This window comes from Eubalaena glacialis, chromosome 14, assembly GCF_028564815.1.
Source record: "Eubalaena glacialis isolate mEubGla1 chromosome 14, mEubGla1.1.hap2.+ XY, whole genome shotgun sequence".
Lineage (NCBI taxonomy): Eukaryota > Metazoa > Chordata > Mammalia > Artiodactyla > Balaenidae > Eubalaena > Eubalaena glacialis.
This window is the reverse complement of record NC_083729.1, coordinates 10,607,817-10,633,194: the sequence shown is the minus strand read 5'-3', so window position 1 is coordinate 10,633,194 and position 25,378 is coordinate 10,607,817. Positions and strand designations below refer to the sequence as shown.

At 34.5% G+C, this 25,378-nt stretch overlaps 1 long non-coding RNA gene across 1 annotated transcript in view; it reads right to left on the bottom strand.

Annotated features, from left to right (window-relative positions):
• Positions 1 to 490: 490 nt before the first annotated feature.
• Positions 491 to 25,378, bottom strand: part of LOC133105407 (uncharacterized) — a 228,813-nt gene continuing 203,925 nt past the window's right edge. The window contains exon 3 of the long non-coding RNA XR_009703850.1: positions 491 to 536. This is a non-coding gene — a long non-coding RNA (uncharacterized LOC133105407). The remainder of the gene's footprint in view (positions 537 to 25,378) is intronic.

The following is a 25,378-nucleotide window of genomic DNA, read 5'->3' as shown; positions in this document are numbered from 1 at the left end:
CTGGATATGTTCTAGTCATTTCATGTCTTACCCTCTCCTATCTCGCTGCCTAAGTCCTTGGCCTAGAAACCAGTGGCCCCATCCTGAGTTTATAAAGTTGTTCTTTGTTCTTAGTTCTGAGAATAAACCATCTCCTCTTGAACTCCAGACCCAGGCTCTTTGCAAGCTACTGAGAGTGGCCCTGGTTTTCTATATGCTTGTCGCTGTCAGACTCTCGTCCAGCAGATCCACTGAATGAGGCAGAAATCTTGATGTCAAATGAAAGAATATGATGGCTAATATAAGCAAAACAGGAATTTATTGAAAAGGAACTAGGTAGCTCACAAAACCGAGAAGCAGACTGGCATGCCAGTTTCAAGCATGAAACAGGGAGGAAAAGCAGAGCTAAGATCATACCCCAAATAACATCTTTTGGAATGCCGTTGTTGCTCCTGGACACTCACCTTCTCATGGCTGAATTCTTGACTCCACCACAGCTGCTGAAGATAACCTCTGACAGACTCTACACCTCTGTCATTCTCACAAGGTTCAACCTCCTGGGTGGAAACAAGTGATTGACTGTAGGTTAGTCATGGACCCATGGTCTGTCAGGAGGAAGGGAGAGTAAATATCTTTCCTCTTTCAGCTTCTGACTCCCATCTATTTAGAGCTTCAGCTGAGATAGAAAGGATGTTTGATGCTGAGCAATTAAATTGACAAATGTCAATACTCTTCACTCCTTTAGTGAAAAACATCCAAACACATTTCCTTCCATTCTGTAATTTTAAAAAAATGCTTACCCCTGATAAAATTGCTCCATAAGGAAAGACATTTCAAAATTATCATCAGTTATTCCACCTAGCTACAAGTTCAGCACATCCTGGCAATATCTATTTCTCCTATAGGTAGTTCTCTGTGATTTTACCATAATATCCTGTAACTAACACCATCATATACTTTATCAAATAGTTGGAAGGTGTTGAAAGCAAAAGAATACATTAGTTAAATTATATAGGTATGTAATTAACCCATAAAGGAAGGAAAGATAGGTAATGCTATAGTACTTAAATGTGCAAATATCCACTATATTGTAATTGATATTTATGATGTTTCTCTTCATATACTTTCCCCTTATATTCTTCAAGTTCAGCCAGTACTTTGGTTCTTCAGAGACAACCTGTGGTTTAGTGACTAAAATCTTTATGCCTAATGAGTCTGAATCCTTGGGGGTCCTAATAACATAGGACTGAAGTTGTTTACCGTTAACTTTAACACCAGTAATACTAGGAGTTGATCTGTGTTCCAGGGGATTCTCTATATACCATTCATACTCTTTGCTACCCCCATGAGTTAGCAACAACTCCATTTTCCCTGGAGAGCTGGACTCAATCACCCTAGTCAATATCATAATCCCTGTTTTAGTTTGCTTTCTTAGTGATAGGAGGAGCCTGACGTAGTCTAGCAGGACCAGTGGAACTGTTATTGGATCCCCTGGTGTGTGCATTCTTCCCTTGGCACTAAAATCTGTCAACCAGTAGAAACAAGTGTAAGCAAGGATGAAAAGCACAAAGTATGCAAGTAGTTAATTAGAAGGAATGTTGACAGATGCCATTCCCAATTCTACCTCTTACTCACCTGTCCCATAATTCATAGTTGTAGGAGAATTAGCACCGCATATTGAATACTAGTTCTGAACAAACACTGTGACTTGAAGGAAAGAAGGTGTTTTTCCAGCTAGCACCATAAATGATCTTTAATAGCCCATCCTGCTATTATACAATGCCAGCTCTTTCAGGATGATGGGTTATATAATGCTTTCATTCAATGTCTTTTTTTAAACTATTCAGTGAGTATATTGAAAAAATAAATATTGTATAATTCACCACGTATGAGAGACCATGATGGTATAAAAGGCATCCAGAAGGTCCTTGAATTATAGTATTGTTAGAAATATAAGGAATAGGGAATGTAAATGAAAAGGCAGTTAAATGCTTCTTCCAGTGAGAACTATCTCTTCCATGACCGGGGTCAAATATAATCAATCTACTACTAGGTAGCTGACTGGTCCTGCAAGAACATAATAGACTACCTGGGGCTCAGGATTGGTTGCTGAAATGAAAGATTGTGCACTTGGCAGTGGAAAAAGATAGGTCATTTTTTAAGAGGTAAACTTGTGGACACATAAACAGCCTCAGTCCCTGCCGCTAGAGCCACTTAGTTGAACTTATTGGGAAGCAAGTTGGGTGGTTAGAGAACAGGGCTGACCCACATCCATTCCATGTGAGTAGTAATTCCCTTTCCAGAATATTTTTCTTTCTGTTAGTTGGTTTGTTTTATTTTGTTTTTGGTCAGCAATCATATTGGACATAAATATTCTTACATTTTAAGCCTATTGGAAGAGCTTTGTCCACATATCTTCTGGTCAGATGATTAGCCACTGCCAACGAATGGCTGTAGGTTATTACTTCAATCCATCTCTTCTTAAAGAAATGTGAATATTGAGCTATACTTCAAATGTTCTATTCAGTGGGGAGCATTTCCCTCTCCACTCTTCTCTATCTCCCCTGAGTAAGGCTATAACAGTCCACAGAGCCATGTGTAAACCAGACTTGATTTATTTTTGTCCTGAATTAACGACTTAGGGTTAACTTGCCAGAAGGCCATAAATGTGAGTTGGAGGGAGACACTCTGCAGATAAGTACAACACTGGAGATGTGAAACAGCTCATGCAATTTACTTGCAAAATCAGAACTGCATGATCCCGGTGCTGTAAACACACTTCCGACTGATAATGCTCAAGTCTACACCCAGGTGAATCAGGTAACCCCCAAGATGTGCCTAGTTAGCATAGTTACCTGGTGACCCATAACCAAGCATTTAGTCAAGGGGTTGACAAACTTCTTTCATAAGGGGCCACATATCAGTAGTATATATTTTAGGTTTTATGGGCCATACCATCTGTAGCCTCAACTCACGTCTGCTGTGGCAGTGTGAAAGCAGCCACAGACAACAGGTAAACCAATGAGTGTGACTGTGTTCTAATAAAACTTTATTTACAGACATTGAGATTTGAATTTCATGTAATTTTAACATATCATAAAATATTATTCTGCTTTAAAATTTTTTTCAATCCTTATTTAAAAATTATTCCCAGCTCCTGGGCTCTTCACAAACAGGCCAGATTTGTTTGGGAGGCTGGGGGGGTGGGGTAGGGAATTGTTTGTCTGAACCTAATTTAGGCTCTACCAAAACCCAATAGGAATCCAAGAACTACTTTGAAAAGAACAAGTTACTTGTCCAAGAGGTTATACATTTGCTTCAAAACTCTAGGAAATTTTGCTTCAAAAACTCGTCATACGATACATACAGCATACTATTCTGCTGTTGACACTTGGAGAAATATTGGGCATGTAAGTTTAGAAGAGCAAAAGTTGTTGAGAGGGTTTGCTGCAGCTGGAATCAGCTGGAGGGCAATTACCTCCGCTGAGCTGCTCTTAAAACCTGGCATTTTTTGGTTCCCCCAGTAAATTGGTGGGCAAATCACAACCAAATTTATGCCTTGTTTCCAAAATCCAAAAGGCATCTGGAAAAGCAGATGTAGTTTATACAGTCATTTTCCCAAATCTTAAGTGTACAGGCTGATAATTTGCTACATTCGTGTACATCCATGTAAATACCATCCAGATCAAGATATACAATATTTACATCTCCCCAGAAGGTGCCCTCAAGTCAACATCATCAACATAAATTAGTTTTGTCTGTTCTTGAATTTTATTTAAATGGAATCCTATTTGGCTTCTTTCACTTGATATTAGTCCTGTAACAGCCATCCACGTTAGTAAGCACAGCAATAGTTCATTATTTTTATTATTGCTGAGTAATATAATATTTCATTCCATGAATATAAAATGTTTAATAAATTAATGAAAAGTGATCCAGAAATAAATATTCTGATGACTTAAAAATCAACTGAATACAAAAGAAAAAAAAACTATCAAAAATGAAGTTAGCTCCAGACTTCCCTTCCTAAACATGAAACAAAGAAAAAAAATCTACAGAGCTTGTTAAGAAAAAAAAGTTTGTACACTAAAAATTCTATATTGCAAAAAAGAAATAAAATGCCACAGATATGCAAATATTCAGTCATTATACCTCTAAGAATCAGTTCACAAACTATTAAATGAAAATGAAATTGGCTAATTAGATGCTGAATAAAAAAATTAAATAATGGAAAAAGTGGGGTTAAACGATAAGAAACAGAAAGGACTGGTGGAAAGATAATATTGAAATGATTGAGCAGAGTTAATTATAAACAATTATTGGAAATATGGTTTAAAAGTATTGGTACCTAATATTAATAATATGGCTCTCAGATCCCAGGTTATATCAACAAAATTCTGTGTAAGTGTGGAAGAGTAAAAATGGGTGAAAAATGAAAGAGGGTAAAGGAAAAGTTAATTCCTCAACTAACATATGAAAACCAATTGATGTTATCGCAAACTTGGTATAATAAGAGTACAATAAGCTTGATTAAAATGCTATGTAAAACAAAAGTTAACTAGGAATAGGATTCAAAACAGAGTAATTTTCCCAGACCAGTGTATTTGGTGGGCTTTCTGTCAGTACATACAGTTCTATTTTCTTTTTCTCAGTCCTTGCAGAGTTTTCCTTAATAAGGATATATTATAATTAATTTAAACAACTTCTATTGAAGGACAAGTGGATTGTTTCCAATGTCTGTTATTATAAATGATGCTGCAGTAAAAACCAAAAATGTATATGACAATATTTTAAAATATATGTATTTTAAATTATTGTACATAATAACAACTGAACTTCCAAATAAAATTCACTCATTTAAACTATTACAAACAGTTGATAATAAGTCACATTTTTCATACCTTTATCTAAACTTGATTTTTTTAAGTTTTCCTTAGGAATCAGGTGAACAAAATATGATATCCCATGAATATTTCACTGTTATTTAACTTACATTTATTTTTTTTACCACAGGAATTGACTATTTTTCATGTTTGTAGTTTTCTATCTTAGAATTGTCTGTTCATGTTTTTGTCCATGTTTCTTAGTTTTTGTAAACACATCAACTTGTTTAAGTTTTTATTCCAGATATCAATCATTTCTTTGTTAAATATTTTTGTTCAGTTTTTCATTTGTCTTTTAACTTTCATTATAATGTCTCTGTTGTATAAAAGCTTTTATGTTTTTATAACTTCACATAAGCATTTTCTTTTAGAGATAATGGACTTAGGTCCTACATAGAAAAACTTTTTCCATTCCAAAATTATAAAAATAATATTATATATGTTCTTTTTATAATTCCAAGGGATCTGTTTACTTGTTTATGTTCACATATAGTTCTTCAATCTATTGGATACATTTAGCTTTTGGTATGAAGTAAAGATATATCTTTATGATTTTCTAAATGATAGCAAATATCTAGAAGTAATTTACCAAACAGGTCATCTTTCCCCACAGATTTGAGATGTCAGCTTTATTTTACATACATAATTATCTATCATCTGTCTATTCTTACATGTATAGTAGTATATACATATATAATAAAAGAAGGAAACAGTATATATATTTAGTTTTAATTAGTCTAATTTTTGTTGCATTTAAAATATTGGAAAAGCAAATTCCTTTTCATTTTTTTCAAAAATTTTCTTTGCATTTATGATATGTTAATTTTTCAGATAATCTTTAAAACAGCTTATCAAACTATTAGAAATCCATTTTATTTTAATTGGGATTATATTAGAGTTTGCAGGATCATTTCAAGAAGACTCATTTCATATATTAAGTATTCTCGTCCAGGAGCATATCATGTTTCTCCTTTTATATATTGTTCTTTGATCACTTAAAGTAAAGATTTATAAGTAATTTAAAACCCTTCTTTATTTCTTATTAGGTTTATTCCTAGGTATTTTGCAGCTTTTGCTGCTATTATGCCTGTAACCATCTTTCATTTATATTTTTGAATTGGATGTTACGGTATTAAAGAAGACTACTGATTTGTGTATATTGATTTGTTTTTTGCCAAACAAGGAAACTAGATTATTAGTTCTAAAAGTTTTTGATTCTTTTGAATTTTTGGTGTAGAAAATCACATTGCCTGCAATTTACAGAAAGGTCTCAAATCCTTTCCATTACTTATACTTCCTATTTATTTTTCTTACCTGTATGTTAATGAGGTCCTCTAGTGCAATATTGAATAAATAGTAGCAGATATAGCAATCAATTATGAATTCCTATAGTTTTATAATAGATGTTCTTTATCAGGTGAGGCAGTTTCTCTTATTTTCAGTTTGCCAATGGTTTAAAAAAAATTTTTTTTAAATCAGTGTTGAATTTTATCAAATGCCTGTTTTACATATATCATACATTCACTGCTTTCCCATTTTTGAAATAGAGAATTACATCAACAATTTTCCTATTTCATATCATCTTGAATAAATCTATTTAATCATGGTACACTTTAAATATGTAATTCTTGATACTATTTTTGGACCTTTATATCTATCTTGAATAAAATTTGCTTTTATTTTTCTATATGTGATTGACTTGATTTTTTAGAATAATAATCTTGCCAGCTTCATAGAATAAATGAAAAAGCTCCACTGAAAAATAGATTCATGTCTCTTATGCTGGTTAACAATGAAAATAACTTAGAAGTTATCTGTTAATAAGTAAGTTGATAAACATTGCTAGTGAAATAATTTGAGCCTAGTTTTCTTTGTGTCAAGTTTTCGCCTACCTTTATTTTTTCATTTTCTAAATTGTTATTAGTCTATTTAGTTTTTTTACCTCTTCTTGAATTACATTTTATAATGTATATTTTTCATGACAATCTTACATTTTATTACGAGTTTAAAAAGTATTTATATACATGGCACAAAATGTTCTATCACAAAATTTTAAAACACATTATGTTCCTGTGATTACATTCATTATTTCTTACTAACAATTTTCACTCTATTTTCCTCTTTCATCCGACAGGCAAAAGAATTGTCTATTTAATGACTCTTTGCAAATGACCAGCCCTTGATTTTTATTTATAAGCCTAAATTTTATATGGAACTGTAATTGCAAGAGTGTAAAAGTTAATCTTACACCAGAGAATATAAAGTGGACCATCATTTCATTCTATTTGCTTTCCAATGCCCCTCTTCTCCCTAGTGAAAACTATGATTAACTTTTTGGATTGAAATCTTCCAGAAGTTTCTAAACTTTTAATTGTATTTAAAAAATGTGAATGGATTCATATAGCACATGTTTTATTGTGACTAAATTTTTGTTTAACACAAAATCTCAACTTTCAAGAAAACACAATCATTACAATTAGTAATAATCATGATAATTAATACAATAATCATATGAAATTTTACAGCCTATATTAGTAATGGCTTTGTGTGTGATCAATTGTTTATTACTCATTGATAATATGGATAATAGCCTGTAATCTATTGATATAAAATTCAAATACACATAAGACCAAAGGTAATTTTATTCATTTACTTATATTTGCTGTACATGCAAACATTTTATAATGAAAATATTGCTTTTGTAATTATAAAAATTTTTTTTGCATTTATAATTTTGCACTTCAAATGTTTTTCTTTTTTTTTTTTTTTTTTTTATAAGAAATGTCAGGCCTTGGCATGGCAACGGCCCTACATATGCCCCCTCCCCTAAGCCTTTTTTTTTAAAATTATTTTTATTTATTTTTATTTTTTTTAAAGTTTTTTTTTTAATTGATTGATTGATTGATTGCTTGATTGCTATGTTGGGTCTTCGTTTCTGTGCTAGGACCCTCTCTAGTTGCGGCAAGCGGGGCCCACTCTTCATCGCGGTGCGCGGGCCTCTCACTATCGCGGCCTCTCTTGTTGCGGAGCACAGGCTCCAGACGTGCAGGCTCAGTAGCTGTGGCTCACGGGCCCAGTTGCTCCGCGGCATGTGGGATCCTCCCAGACCAGGGCGTGAACCCGTGTCCCCTGCATTAGCAGGCAGATTCTCAACCACTGCGCCACCAGGGAAGCCCCCAAATGTTTTTCTTTTATTAAGTTGTCCAACAAATATTTATTGAGTACTTACTTTGTCATAGGCATTATTCTAAGAACAGAGGATACACCAAAGTGGATTAAAAAATGCTTCTTATACACAGCCTAATACTTCACACTCTACTCACTCTTCATTATTTTTCATATTCAAGTGAAATTTAACTTCATTAGCACTAAGCTTACTCTTTTTATAGTACCTACTTCCAATTACTTTAGATGTTGCTATTCATAAATAAAATTCTCTTAACTTTTTATCTGGTTTCTCTCCTGTCTGACTGGTCTTTTGGTATTAAAATAATTCTGTTTTTTTTCCAAGCCTAAAGCACGGCATAAATTAGGAAGGAAAACAATTTCACAACAACTATATAGAAGCCTGCACAGAAGTAGGACCAGTGGACATCATAAAAAGCAATTATATATGAAAAGGCATTTTAACTACCCAATGTATATGCTAAAGGATAAAATTCGTAAAAGAGAGAGATGAGAATTTATAGAAGATTTTGCACTTTCCTATCTAGAGATCTTATGATGAGACCATTTAAAAAGTAAAACTGAAGTATATCAAGTTCCCACTATCACATCAAAGGCCATTGTTTTTTTCATAATACTTTAGCTTATTTCATGGGTGTAAGGAATAGGTGAGAGATAATCAGACATATTTCTTGCTTTAGAAAACGGAGGTTGAAGACTTTCAATGTGCTCAGAAAAGGGCAAGAATCCTAGGAGGCCAACTACATCTTCTGATTCCAAAGGCAGTCCTTTCTATTTCTACTTCACCATAGCTAGACCTTCTCTACTTTTGGCCTTTATTGTCCTTGAGTTTCAACAGGCATTTTTTTTTTTTTTTCCCTGCGGTGGGGTTGTGGTGGTGCTTTTAAATTAATATCTGTGTTGACATTCCAAATGACAGATAAATCAGGGTAAATGTCATCTTCCGGTTTGGCTATCATACCTGCTTAGCCTTATGTAGTATTTCAAGTATTGAGTAGTCTGAGTACAAACAATTCAGGAAAGAAAAACAAATAAAGTTTTGTTTAGAAAAGTAAAGGAAGGGAGAAAAAGCATAATGAGCTTTCAACTTGAGGCCTAGGGATTTGGAGACATAGACCATACACCTTCAAACAGATTTAGGCTGCTCACACCAGTCTCCAGTCAATATGGGCTTGCTCTGCGTGACTAATGGAATGAGGAAAGCCACAAAAAATCCAAGGATTGTTTTCTTTCACATAAATAATAGCCTTGGTGTTCTTCTTTCCAAACAGGAGGATACAGCATTTAAAAATATATAAAATGTAGTTCATCCAGACAAATAAAGAGCAATGTGAACCATGAATTACTGTGCACTAAGATCCCTTGGGAAGACCACTGGAATATAGACCAAGAAATTCACAGGTTTTAATGTTAGTTTATGGTTTCCCACTCTTTGAGGAGCAATGTTGAGCTTTCCTTGCCATCCTGTATACAGCAACCAAAATGATGGGATTAAATCTTGCTTTCATTAAGACCTCAGAGATATTCATGATTAGGAAAACTACAATGATGTTATTATGTAGTGTAAGGACACCATGCAGAACAGTCATGCTTGTGGTGAAGACTCTGTATGTGTCCAAATTCCTTTTGAAAGTTTTATAAATAACTTGAGACTGTCTTTAATCATTAAAAATTTGTAAAATTGGTTAGTGCCCGAAAGGGAGGATCACTTAAATGTTCAGTTATATTTTATTATGGGGGAGGGAGGAGGATAAGTTGCAAACTTAATTATACTATCTGAACATAAGACACATTCTCAAGTCTCCATATTTTTGTTTTTGGCTCTCTTTTCCCTGGATAGGAGAATCTTGAACTAAAACTTAAAGATATTGAGAAAGTTAGTTATGCATATCGTGAGAAGAGCTTTCCAGGCAGAGGGAACAGCCAGTGCAAAGGCCTTGAAGTAGAAGCATGCTTGTTGCCCAAGAAGAGCAAAGAGGCCACTGGGGCAGCAAATAGTGAACCAGGGTGAGAGTAACATGAGATAAGATGAGGTAGGAAAGGAAGTTGGAAGACTCATAGCATATGAGGCCTTATAGATGGTATTAAGGACTTTGGCTTTTATTCTCAGAGATATCAAAAGCCCCTGGAAGGCTTTGAATAGAGGGATGGCATGCTTAAATATATATTTTAAAAAGATCCTATGGTGACTGAGTTGAGAACACAGTGTAGAGCTAAAAGGGTGAAAAAATGAGATTACTATGTTTCTACTGTGTTTTCAGGTAAGAAATGATGGTGGTGGTTTAGATGAGAACAGTGGAGGTGGGGAGAGGTAGTTGGATTCTGAATACGTTTTCAGGGAAGAATTTACTGATGGATTTTATTTTGGGTATGAAAGAAAGAGGAGTAAAACTGACTTCAAGGTTTTCATCATGACCATATAGAAGAAGGAAGTTGCCGGTAACTTAAGTGGAGAAGATTGTGAGTAGATTTAAAGGGAGCAAGGTCAGAAGTTCAGCTTTAGGTATGTTAAGTTTTTTTAATCTCTTTAAGCCATTCAATTAGAGATGTCAAGTGAGCAACTGAATAAACATGTAGGTAGCTCAAGAGAAGAGTCTGGGCTAGAGATATAAATCTGGAAGTTGTTTAGGTGGTACTGAAAGCCGAGAGAAAGGTGAAGAACACTAATGAGAGTAGATAAAAAAAAGAAAAAAGAAAAAAAAACAAAGTGAGAAGCTCCAAGGACTAAGCCCTTGAGAATCAAAAAGACCTGAATTCAAATCATAGATCCCTAAATCTGCAATTACATGAACTTTAGAAATTCATTACAGTTTCTTGATCTGTAAAACACAGCATTGTTGTAAGGATTTCTGACCATGCTCTTTTAGGCACTAAGTACGATATGTGTCTCATGGTAAATGCTCATTAAGTAGTAGCTATTTGTTTTCTTATTACTATAATTATTAGTACATATGATTAAAAATAGCCAACAAAGTGGTTTCCAAGGCCTCCCCTGACAATGTAATTTATATTTGCAGAGGATCAGATTATAAAACCAATATGGCAAGAGCAGTCCATTTTTAAATATTCCTGCTAAGCCAGGAGAATGAGAAACAGGAGGAGACATGAAATAGCCAACGTCTTTTTTGCTAAATTGGAAGTTTCTCAATCCTGACCTTTTACCTCTTGGTGAATATGACCCTGCTGATGACTCCCTTCTTCTGGAAATAGATCTTTCCTTAGACATCCTCAGATCAGAGTTTTATGAATTTCTACTTTCTTTCTTTGACTATCCTTTAAATTCTGATGTTCTCAGAATTCTATTCCAAGTCCTCTTCATTTCACCTTAGTTTAGATTACTCTTCAAATATAGATGAATCCAAAATACTTATACATAACCAAGATTTATCTCATGATGTTTGGACTCACATGTTTGACCACCTACTACTTACTGGACATGCCCCTTCTTACCCAGGATGTTGGGGTGTGTTATTTCTGCTACCTGGAGCACAATTCCTTGCTCTTTTTATCTGCTGAATATGACCTGTCATTGAGCCTGGAAGCCATTTACTCCCAGCACCCTCCTGACACCTCAACTATACTCTCATGTGTGCATGTGCCCACCAACACATCCTATTCAGGGTCAGGGGTCATTCCCACTTTTAGTATTCACATATAGCTGACAGAGGTTTTAAATGAGGAAAGAGAAACTTTGCATTCTCTACAATTACTACATGAGCTACGGAAGAAAAGAATAGTTTATTGTGGACCAAAGGGGATCTGAAACAAATAGAAAGATGGTATAGAAACACCCAAAACCAAACAAGGAAGGAAGTAAACAAACAATATCTAGACCACAAGAGTTATTGACCCAGTTAATATTAGAGAATCATTTATAAGCACTCTATTGAGGAAAAATTGGTCATTAAGCATTGCAAGCATATAGTTATATCTGTTTGTACCTTTGTGTGCATGTCCACACATATAACTTAGTGAGCTGTATTTAATTTCTGCTGTAATTTGGACACTGATTTTCAAAATAAATCTTTCATTGTCTTTCTAAACTCTTTAATTAAAACAATACATCTAGGTATGTTTTTTAAATCCTCAAAGTGAAGTATACAGATAAAGCTCATGGGGCCCTTATGAGATAGAGTATAAAAGCAGTTACCTCTAAAAGGTCTTATTCATAATTTCATAGATAAGTATAGATATAGATGATATAGATGTAGATATAGATGTATGTGTGTATGTATATCATCCTTTACATAACACCAGTTCTAGTGTTATTTGGTCTTTAAGTTCAAAGGATAAAATCTTTTGAGGTCCTGCTAAAATGAAAGAACACTGAATTTTATTACCCTTACAGCCCAAGCTGAGTACTAATGTATAGACAACTTGAGTTTTACCACTACAAGGGTTCACAGGGTAATTAAAGGAATGTAAGGTTTTAATCACTGCCATCTGGTGCCAACTAAGGAAATCACATTTGCCAAAGCTTATCACTAACCAGAGAGATCATCTATTGTTTTCTCTTTCCAACACCTTCTCCCTTCTCCAAGGACAGAATGGATCTTCTGGGAACTGTCCCTTCCTCCATTGTATCCAATGTAAGCCCTACGCTAGCCACAATTGAATGATCTGAGGGTTGGCTCTTGACCCAAGCTGTTCTTCCAAATGTTGTGTCCAGAACATCAAGTCCCCACTTTCAGGGCTAAAATCATAACATGTTATTATTTCAAAGCTGTTGGTGACCAACTGAACAAAATAGAAGCCTAAATTTATTTGACCTTGTATAATTTATAATCTCTATCTAGGCTTTGATTTTCCAAGATAAATAAATTAGGGGTTGAAGAAGGCAACATCTAAGAATTCTTTCAGGTTTAATATTCTATGAAACAAGGACACTCGTACCACTTACTTTTTTTTTTTTTTAACTACTTTATTGGTTCTATTGAGGGGATAAATGAAAAAATCATCTGAATAAATAAATTTTGAAAGAGCTGTTGCTGTATCAATTCTATGGTTTTAATTGTTCACCAGTTTTTGTTTTTAAAGGATTTTCTTCTTATAGGTTGCTTTATTTTGTTTCTCTTTTTATAAGTTTTTCTTTGAATGCATAACTATTTTATATTCACCTTTCCTAAACTATCAGTCAAATTGTTTAAGGTGCACATTTGCCCATGTCTAAAAAAGCTTTATTATCCCATAGTTTTAGTATTTTCGTTATTGCTACTTTAAAGATATTCTTCTGTTTTAGTTTTTTTTTAAATTTTTATTTTATATTGGAGCATAGTTGATTAACAATGTTGTGTAAGCTTCAGGTGTACAGCAAAGTGATTCATATAAATGTATATACATATATATACACATACATATATATTTTTTCAGATTCTTTTCCATTACAGTTTATTACAAGATATTGATTATAGTTCCCTGTGCTATATAGTGGGTCCTTGTTATTTATCTATTTTATATATAGTAGTGTGTATCTGTTAATCCCAAACTCCTAATTTATCCCTCCCCCTGCTTTCCTCTTTGGCAACCATAGTTTATTTTCTAGGTCTGTGAGTCTATTTCTGTTTTATAACTAAGTTCATTTGTGTCATATTTTAGATTTCATACCACAAATTTTAATTTTTCTCTAGAAAATGTCCACTCTGGGCTTTACTTATATGTACACCATGTTCACTGATGCAATAATCACAGGGAATTGAAAAGAATAAACACCTACTTCTAATCTAAAAATCCTTTGAGATATACCCCATTAGACATCAGACAGATTCATAAGCTTTTAGGTCAGAAAATGAAATAGGAACAGTTCTGAGAAACATAGAAAGGAAATAGGCAGCTATTATGATACATCTCAGTCAGACTTTTAATGATCTAAAAATGTCAAGCCTACTGAAAATGACAAATACTTAATCACGAGTGATTTAAGATTTGGGATATGGTTGACCCTTGAAACACAGGGGTTTGAATTGTGTGGGTCAACTTATAGGCTAATTTCTTACAATAAGAAATAATACAGTGCTACGTGATCTGTAGTTGGCTGAATCGATGGATGTGGAATGGCAGATACAGAGCCAACTATAAGTTATACTTGGATTTTCAACTGGGTGGAGCGTCAGTGCCCTTAACCCCTGTGTTGCTCAAGGGTAAACTGTATATGATTGTATTGATATGTATATGTAATATATGGTTCTTTTCTGACAATCTATATGAGGATTTCTCCTAATTATTATATAATTACTTATATAGTTATTTGTACAGTATTCACCAGTAATGATCTCAAAGAGTGCGGACTCCAATGATGAGTGAGACATTTTTTTAAAAAGAAAGAAGGAAAGGAAGGGAGAACAGAAAAGAATTAAAGAAAGAAGGGAAAAAAAGAAAAGAAAAAGAAGACAAATCACAGAGTAAAATCGGAAATTCAAAATTCTGGGATAGAAGCTGAGAAAACTGAAAATAAGACAGTATGGAAATAAAAAAAGATGAGATGCAATGTGGAAACAGCAGAGATTTCCTGAGTAGGGTTGCCTTGGCTCCAATTTCACTGGGCAATGTTACAGTTTACTCAGAATTTATAACATGCCTCATATTGTAACATTCATTTAGCTTATATTTTCAGTCTCCAAGATCTTCATAATGTACCCACTAGATAGGTTTACTGATTCAGTTTTTAAAAGAAGAAGATTCTAAAGGGTAGTGAGTTTTGTCCAAAACCATGACTAATGAGAGGGGCAGAATTTCAAGTAATTTCTGCTTATATTCTTTCAACTATTGTTTTTACAAGTATATGTAATGGTCCAAAGGCTTACAAATAGCTCTATCATTTCTGAAAGGAAAAAATGTGGCCCTTCTGGATGGAAGATCTTCTATAGAAGTGGTTCTCATATGTGGTTGGGGGTCAAGGACCATCAGCATCAAGTGAGAATTTGCTAGAAATACTAATTCACATTCTCCACCCACAAATCTACTAAATCAGAATTTAGGGGATGGATTCCAGTAAATCTGTTTTAATAAGACCTCAATGTAATTCTGATGCACACTCAAGTTGGAGAATAGCCGTTGAAGGTTAGTAGTACACCAAGACCTTATATTTCAACTTTTTTTTTTTGCCATTTAGAGTATGTCTTATATCTGTTCTTCCAGTTCTGCCTCCAAACTACAAAATGTGTAATACTTTACTCAGAACCATTTTGATAATTTTTAAAAGTCACTACGTTCTACGTATTGTGATAAATTCCAACAGATGCAAAAGTAATTAAGTCTCTAGTTTTCAACAACTTAAAATCTAGTGAAGGAAACAAACACACAACCTTAAGACAAGATAAACTGTGATAAATACTCAAACGGGAAAACAGAACAGATTCAAAATATAGAGCAGAGGAAGTAATTCTAACTAGGGGTGATATGGAATGCCTTTCCGTCAAAGGTGCGAACTTAGCATGGTCTTTAAATAATCAACAGGATCTGAGCAGAGCCATACTGAAGGAGCCAGGTTAGGAACAAGTAGAGAGCAAAGGTGGTTAGCACAGAAGAAATGATGTTGGAGTGGTCAACTCAATCTCCCTATATTCTACTCTGTGTTCTCTTTCATCCATGCCTCCTCTAACACTGTCACCCCTTATGGGAACAGTGGGAATCTCCTTGGCTATCCAACAGTAAATAGATTCCCCTTTTAATTTCACTCCCTGCACCCTGAACTTTCCCTTCACTGCATAGATTACAAGTGACACCTCTCTACTTTCAAAAATCCCTTTCCATGTCCTTCCATGATAATGCAAATTCATTAGGACAAGGCTCACCAGGTCTATTTTGTCTACCTGTATATACCTAGCACACAGCACAGTACCTATTCTATAGCACGCATACAATGGATATTTGCTTCTTAAAAGCACAAGATGACAATGTGGGTTGAATCATTATCGTGAAGGGGAAAGAGATGGTCTTTGCTGTCACACAGACCTAGGTTTAAATCTTGGACCTTGCCTTTCTTAAATTGTGTGATCTTTGGCTATTTTCTTAACTCCTCTGTTCTCAAGGTATTTCATTTTAAAATAGAGATAAACTTACTGTATTGGAATGTTATGAAAGTTAAATGAGAAAATGTACTTAAACTACATGGCATATCAACAACATTTAATGAAATAATAACAGTATTTAATGCCACATAAAAAGCATTATCTAGAAGACAGATAAGATCTAATAAAGGTTATTGAATGTGGAGAGGGAAAAAAAGACATTTAAGAGGATGAAGTGTACTATAAACCCTTACTGTCCCTATTCAAATAGCAGTCATGATCCTCAGGTGATAGCTCAATGAGGGAGGGAGTAACAGAACAACATGAGGAAGCAGAAGGAAGAGTGCAGAGAGAGAGGAGACAGAGAGAGATAAAAAGAAGAGTGGAAGAGCAAGGGATCCTCCTGTGTAGCCCCTGCCCTCAGGTTGGTGGGGGGTATTCATTGTCTAAGTATACCTATGATCACCCCCATAATACACATGCCTTCTCTATTCCTACCTGTTTCTTATCACCCATTTGTACTCTACCCATCTGTAAGTAACAGATACCGAGCTCAAGATAAGTGACCAAACATAGATGCTTACATCCAGACACAGGATTGGAAGGGAAAAAAACCCACCAACAACAGAAGTAACAGAATAAATATAAGAGATGAAAGATAATTTTTCTTGGAAATTAAAAATAGGACCTCACTTCTTAAACTATTAAAAATATTATCAGCTAATAAAAGAGTCATGTCTAGATATTGAATTTCTGAGTGATAAAACTGAACAGAAGTATTCCCTCATGAGACAAAGATAAATGGTGAGAGAAAAAATATAAAGGACACAAAAGAAAAATCCAGGAATTTCAATAGCCATCTAAAAGAAAATTTATAAAAAGAAAGAAAGACTGGAAGGGATGAATTAAATAAATTGTAAAAGCATCAAGTGATCAGATTGAAAAGTTCTAACTGGTGTCAAGTGAGAATAATAAAAGTATGACCACAGTTGGACACATGCTAGTATTCTTTTTTTGAAACCAAAGGATAAGTCTTTTTAAAATGTTTATTAATTCCAAAAGTTTCTGAAAAAAATGCAATTTATGTAGAAAATAAAGTATATCATACTAACATCAGATTTTTTCATTTGCGAAATGCATACCAAAAGACAATGCAATGTTCAAACTTCTGAGAAAAAAATTGTTTTCAACCTGAAATTCTAAACTCTAAAATTATCATCCTTATACTTATCACTACCTACAAGTGGGAATGCAAAATTATATCAATAAACTCAGAAGAAATTATTAAGAAATTTTATGTGATTAAAAATGGCTCCTAATAAAAGAGAGGCATAATATTAAAGATTCTATAATAATTTGGAACAATTAATAAAAACTGTACCACAAAATTCCACTAATATTTGGAAGGCAGCTCAAAATAGCTAACATTATAGAGTATTTACTGATATTCTAAGCAACTGGAATTTATTTAATTCTAAAAGCAACCATCTGAGATAGGCATCTTATTATCCATATTTTACAAAAGAGAAAACTGAGGTACTGAGAACCTAGGTAAGTTGCTTATTGTCAGCTAGCAAGTATTATGGTTGCAATTCAAATTCAAGCTCGTCTCCAGAGTCTGTGCTCTTCACTGTTTTTCTATACCTGTGCTTAGAGGCAGAGGTTAATTTACAAGATTCACATAAAATTCTAAATTGAAACCTCCTGTTAAGAATTCAAGGGAAATCAATGAAGAATAGATTAAGTCTAACTTAGAAATTACTTGACATAAAGATAGAAACAAAGATTAATCCAGTAAAAATAATGAAAGGTGAAAGGAGAGGTAAGATAATTAAGGAAATCACCATATATAAAAATAATAAAATAAAATGGCAAAGTACTTTTTTAATATATCAGTGATCATAATAAATATGAATGGTTAAATTCCTTTATAAAAAGTCCATGAATCTCACTCAGGGTAAAAAATAAAATAAAATGCAGTATTATGTAATGTATAGTTGACATACCTGAAAATAAAAAAGAGAGTTTGAAAGTGGACAAATATATGTGAAGGGCATACACAAAGAAAACTCCAGGTCTAAGTGGATTCACTGATGAATTTTACAAAGCATATAATAAAGACATTACCAAAATCTTTCATAGAATCTCCCAGTGTGTTGAAAAGAAGAAAACAATTCATTCACAATTATTTACGAACTTCACATAATCTTATTAAAACCTAAGACCTTACGAAAATAGAAAAGTATAGCCCAAACTCTCCTATAAATACAGATGTAAAACAATCCTACACTATACATTAGCAAACAAAATCCAGTAGTATACAACAATAACAATACACCAAAGCCAATATTATAGATATGCAAGGTTAGCTTAAAACTTGGAAATCAATGTAATACACTATATAAACAAAAAAAGAGAGAAAGAGAAATCATATGATTAATCAATGGTTACAGAGAAAGCATTAAATGAAATCCAACATCCACCATGATAAAAACCCTTCGTAAACTAGGAATAGAGGGATTATTTTCATTCTAATAGAGTATCTACAAAAAGTGTACAGTTAACATTAGACTTAGACTTATTGGTAAAATGTTGAATGCTTTCTTCCACAGACTGGCAAAGAGATAATCATGATTTCTATAACCATTTCTATTCAACATTCTACCAAAGGTCATAACCATTGCAATAAGTCAAGAAAAGGAAGTATAATTTACAAGGATTGAAAAAGGAAAAAATGGAACAATGGATATTCACAGATGACATGATTGTGTTTGCAGAAAATTCAAAACTATTTAAAGAAAAACCATGAAAATTAATAATTAAATTTAATAAAGTATCTGGCACAAGTCAAAAAAAATAATCAGGAGGCCAATCTTTCCGAGATAACTTTCACATAGTGTTTGTCAAACAAATTAATATATTTGGATCTTACTTCTGAAACTTATTTTTAAATCAATACTTCATAAGTTAGGGTACATTTTCTCACAAACATAGGTTAACAGTAAATGGAACTGTTGCATTTATGGACTGGACATAATCTAGATGTTAACATAGTAGGGAATTCCTTTGTTTACCTACATTGGTATCATTCTATTGATCATTAATCATTTGGAGTCAGGTGGAGAAATCATACCTAGGGTATGCATAAATAAAACGGACTTTTAGCACTCTCCATTTTTTTCTAAATCCTAGTTGATGATATCTTAGTGGATTGCATTGTTTTTGGAACCTGAATCTGAAATATAGTGCCTCATCTTAAAACTCAGCCATGGTCTGATCTCTTAGCAGGACTATGTCATGTTATAGAACAGGCAATGGCTTAGCAGTAGAACAACTGGTTTCTAGTCTTAGCAAATCTCTCATATGATTTTATGAAATTCACCTAAATTTCCCAAGCCTCAGTTTCCTCATGGTTTCTAATGGGGGAAAGATATCTGAGGTCTCTGTTTAGAGGACATTACTTTTCACATAGCATGGATTCAACATATTTGAAAATATTCAATTCCAGACCACAAATATAAGTTCATCTCCTTGAAATCACAGTTAATCAGATTAGAAAAAAAATAAAACAAAGAAAATAGCAAATATTCTATTTTAAAATAGCATACAAATACTAAAATTCCTTTCAAAATCTAATCCTGATTCTTTTATTTATTCACTGGGTACCAATAATGTGCCATTTATAAGGATAAGACTCAGTCCTTGCCTTCAGAGAGTTCACAGTGAGGAATGAGAAAGCAACATTTGAAGTGCTTGATGAGCACTCTTTCTTGCATTCTTCTCTGCTCACGATCATTGGAGGGGCAGGGAATCCAGACTGTGAGTTCCTCAAAGTCATGGATTGCACCTTATCCTCAGTAACTCATTCCTGCTAATTCCAATCTTATTAGCCTTCTTTCATACCTCCAACATACCCATTTGTTTACTGCTTTAGACAGTTTCTTTTCTCTCTGAAACTCTGAGAACTTAAATCACACAAAAAGTCAGAAGTAAATTACACAAACCTCTTCTGCATTCTTTTTTTTTAAACTTTGTTCTCATAGAATTCTTTTTTTTTTAATTAATTAATTTATTTATTTTTGGCTGTGTTGGGTCTTCGTTTCTGTGCCAGGGCTTTCTCCAGTTGCAGCGAGCGGGGGCCACTCTTCATCACGGTGCGTGGGCCTCTCATTATCGTGGCCTCTCTTGTTGCGGAGCACAGGCTCCAGACGCGCAGGCTCAGTAGCTGTGGCTCACAGGCTTAGCTGCTCCGCGGCATGTGGGATCCTCCCAGACCAGGGCTCGAACCCGTGTCCCCTGCATTGGCAGGCAGACTCTCAACCACTGTGCCACCTGGGAAGCCCCCTCTTCTGCATTCTTATTCTCAAATTCCTGCTTAAATATCACTTCCTCTGATAGTATTTCCTGGATTAGTTTATTCAAAATAGTGCCCTCTCCCCACAATCATTCTTAATTCAACAATTCCTTTGTCTTCCTATGACACTGGTTCCTATTATGACATCAGTTACAATTCATTTATTAATTTGTGAACTTACTGTTTCAAAATAAACCAAATGCAATTAGAGGTCTTCCCTATTTCTCATTACATCTCAGATCTTAGCATACTTTATTGAATAAGTGTTTACCCCAATTTTTTTTAGTTTATTTGTTTTAATATCTGAATGAGGCAACAAGAGCTGATTACCATTTCATCCTAGTTTCATTTTAGATGGAGATTCATTTTCTATTTTACACTTTTTTTTTTTAATTAATGACTTTCAAGGAGGGAATTGTGTAAGAAAGTATTCCTTCCACCTTCTATTCTAGAAGATCATTGTGCATTTTGTTATAGGCTAGATTTCCATCCCTCTGAACTTTACCACTGATAAATAGAACTCAACTTTCAAGGCCCAGTAGGAAGCCCCAAATACCTTAACTGAGGGAACTCTTGTCCTTCTTTGAGCTTGTGCTCTCCAGTATCTTTGTTACTCCCTGGGTACCTGGCCTATAATGTCTTGGATAGTTCTCTAAATTCTGAAGTATGAGCTACACAGTAGCTTCCTACAATAACTTTGCCATAGTTTCATTAACCATTTTCATATTTTTTGGCTTTGGTTGCTAGCAAATATTTCATGATTACAAAAAGGCTGTGATGAACACCTTTGAACATGAAGCTTTTATTCATTTTCAGATTTTTACAAGTAGCGGAATCACTTGGTCAAAGCAGGCTACATCTTATCTGATGCACTGACTGACTCTAAAAACTTTATCATCCCTAACACTGGCTTTTTAACAACAGAAGAGGTATAATGATAATTCATCTCCAATTCTGGAAAAATGGTAAACTCCATTTGCAAAGAGCTTCGATGTTATGTGAGACCATGGCTTTGCTTCAAAGAGATAACCCTGTTAAACCCCATGCAGACAGCTTGAACATTAACCTTTCATCATGTCCTCCATGGAGGCTTGCTTTCCAGACCCAATTCAAGTGGTCCTTTCTGCCCTGAAAACGAGTGTGACAGTGTTGCTGACCATATAGCATTACACAGACACGTTCTAAATTTTGCTTTCATTTTGATACTTGTCTCTAAATTCATAAGACATCTACCTCCCAAGGAGGGACATCTCTTTTTACAAAGAAATCAGGCCTCTCCTTCCCATATGGTGCATGGATAATACGGTTCACATGGGAGTCCTTCATCTGGATTTGCACAATGGATTTAGTATCTCAGCATGAAATTCTTTCCTCTTCAAGTTAGTGATCTCCTTTTTAAAGGTCCAAGTGACCATGATTTGAAAGAAAGAGTGAAAGGATGTATACTTGAGGATAAGCATCAGGACTTCTTTACCTTACATTTGACCTCTTCTTATTGATTCTATATTTTTCTCACTTGACACACCTACTACAGCTGAGATAGGCAGGTAACTATAAATTATTTTCTCATGTTTATTCCTCCTAAATATATTTAGAATTGGTTTCAAGGAGACATAGGAAAGTATGAGGTTCCTATCAATTTTTTACCTACCCCACACTGCTGAAATTAGATCTTGAGTTTGCTCAAAGTCATTCGTAGTGAAATCAATGACTTAATTTTCCACTAATTCAAATTATATATGTGAAAAACAGGTGAGCTGCTCCACACTCTTTGGAAACACAATATTTTTTCTTTGTGTAATCTTCAATTATGAATGGTATTTCTCTAATCTCTCCAGGTTAAGATAGAGTCTATTTGTTATCTTCAAGTATATTTTCCATTAGTGCCTTGGTCTTATTTTCTTCTCAGAATTCTCCTATATTGGCTGACATTGGGTATCAGGAGGGGCACTTAACAAAATAAAAAAAAAAAATTCAAATGTAGGCTGTATATTCCTATCTCAACTCTTTGTGTTTGCACTGTTGTGCTCCTAGAATGTCTGTCCCATTATTCATTCATTTATCCAACACGCATTTATTAAGAATCCGCTCTGTGTCTAGAATTTTGTAGGAAGATTCAACCTACTCTTTAAGAGCCAGTTAAACTGTCACCTCTTCCATAAGTTTGTCCCAGTCTCTTTATTTGGAATTAAGTTTTCCTCATTTTATTGGCCAATAGTAGCTTGTTTACATATTTGTAAGATTATATCTTATAACAATTATCACATAATTGATCATGTTCATTCCTATCTCCTCCCACTTGACTTTAAATGTAGTTCGGAGGTTATGCAGACAGAATAAGCCTGTTTAAAACTTGAGGCTCCTTAAAAACCTAAAAATAGAACTACCATATGACCCGGCAATCCCACTACTGGGCATATACCCTGAGAAAACCATAATTCAAAAAGAGTCATGTACCAAAATGTTCATTGCAGCTCTATTTACAATAGCCAGGGCATGGAAGCAACCTAAGTGTCCATCGACAGATGAATGGATAAAGAAGATGTGGCACATATATACAATGGAATATTACTCAGCCATAAAAAGAAACGAAATTGAGTTATTTGTAGTGAGGTGGATGGACCTAGAGTCTGTCATACAGAGTGAAGTAAGTCAGAAAGAAAAAAACAAATACCATATGCTAACACATATATATGGAATCTAAAAAAAAAAAAAAAAAAAAAAGGTCATGAAGAACCTAGGGGCAAGATGGGAATAAAGACACAGACCTACTAGAGAATGGACGTGAGGATACGGGGAGGGGGAAGGGTAAGCTGGGACAAAGTGAGAGAGTGGCATGGACATATATACACTACCAAACGTAAAATAGATAGCTAGTGAGAAGCAGCCACATAGCACAGGGAGATCAGCTCGGTGCTTTGTGACCACCTAGAGGGGTGGGATAGGGAGGGTGGGAGGGGGGGAGACGCAAGAGGGAAGAAATATGGAGACGTATGTATATGTATAACTGATCCATTTTGTTAGAAAGCAGAAACTAACACACCATTGTAAAGCAATTATACTCCAATAAAGATGTTTAAAAAAAAAAAAAACTTGACCACTGCCTCTCCTGTCTGCTGGAGTATAAACCCCATTAGAACAGGGACCATATCTCTGATGTTCACCGATGTTTTACCAGGGCCTGTCCCAGTCTCTAGCACATAGGAGTCATAAAATAAATTTTTGTCTAATGAATGTGTGAATGAATACGCTCATTAATTGGAATTTTGGCATATACCAATATGGGGCAAGAGTAATATGGTGTATATTTTGAAGAATTTCCTTGGGTTTGCAAAGTGGAAGAAGAGGAATTTAGAATGTATCAGGAGAGACTTGATTGTTGCTGTTGTTATTATTATTATTTGTCAACATTGATAAACTTTTTTGCTAAATCCTTGGTAAACATATACTAGAAGATATCCCATTTTATATCAACTAGAGATTTTAGTATAGATTGATGTTTATGTTAATTTTATAATAAATGTCATGTAAATCAGAAATTTCTAAATTATTTCTAATTTTTTATGAAAACAAAAAATTATGACTATTGTATTAATTTATATAATTTTCTGACTCCGTGAATACCCTATGAACTCATTTTGAAGTAAGAGCTATTTGAAATGATTTTCTTTTCTTATAATTGTGCATCTATCTCAGCCCCTTGCACAAAATGAACTCAATAAATGTCACTTCCATTTACTTTCCTTTAATCTAGATGACTAAGACAGGAGAGATAGAGCTTTATTTTGTAAATAAGGATCTAAAAGCTCCTTGAAGTGCTATGATTGCCCAAAGTGCATGCTCAGTGACTGGCAGGGCTCTGTCTAGCTCTCGTGCTTTTGATTCTTGCCAACTGTCTCTCAGTCTCAGCACAGGCCAAGAGCTGTTCCCTTTTCATCATTCCCTAATGTCGTACCTTATATTTATTTGGTTCCTCCTCTTTAATAACTTATACTTTGATTGGAATTCACATGCATAAAGATTTTGCTTTGGGCATTCAGGGAGCACATTGTACAATTCTGCCAGCATATTCCCCTCAGACAGCTTCTCTCAGAGGTGACCTGAAACCTTAGATAGTTGTGGATTGTTCTCACTTTCAGGTGATGACTATTATTCTGGGCATGCAATCAATGTAAATAGGAATGGCCAGTGCATGGGGAAAAAAGAAAGCTGTGTTGCCAGAGTTAAAATGCTAAAACTATTCTCTCAGTCTTGGGAGGGTGAAGGAGCAAAAGGGTTAGAGGAAACCCAGTCTCTATGTTTGTCATTGTCACATTTGCTCACTTTTCATTTGTAGATACTATAAATTAGCTCCCACTCCAAACTTTTTCTTGATAGCTTGCCTATACTGGAAATGCTGGAAAGCTAAAATCTACATTTTCTAGACTCTCTTGCAGCTAAGCTTATATTTATGACTGTGGTTTTCTCAAGGAGCTATACCTACAGAAATCATGGAGGTAGAAATAATTGAGCCATGTAAGATGACAGCAGTACTCCAGCTGACCACAGCTTCTGTGGTCCAGGCCCTAGCATCCTTGGTGCCAAAAAGAGGTTATGGCAAAAATGATGTGTCTGCATATATATGAAATCTAAAAAAAAAAAAAAATGGTTCTGAAGAACCTAGGGGCAGGACAGGAATAAAGACACAGATGTAGAGAATGGACTTGAGGACATGGGGAGGGGGAAGGGTAAGCTGGGACGAAGTGAGAGTGGCATGGACTTATATATACACTACCAAATGTAAAATAGATAGCTAGTGGGAAGCAGCTGCATAGCACAGGGAGATCAGCTTGGTGCTTTGTGACCACCTAGAGGGGTGGGAGGGAGACGCAAGAGGGAAGAGATATGGGGATATATGTATATGTATAGCTGATTCACTTTGTTATGCAGCAGAAACTAACACACAATTGTAAAGCAATTATACTCCAATA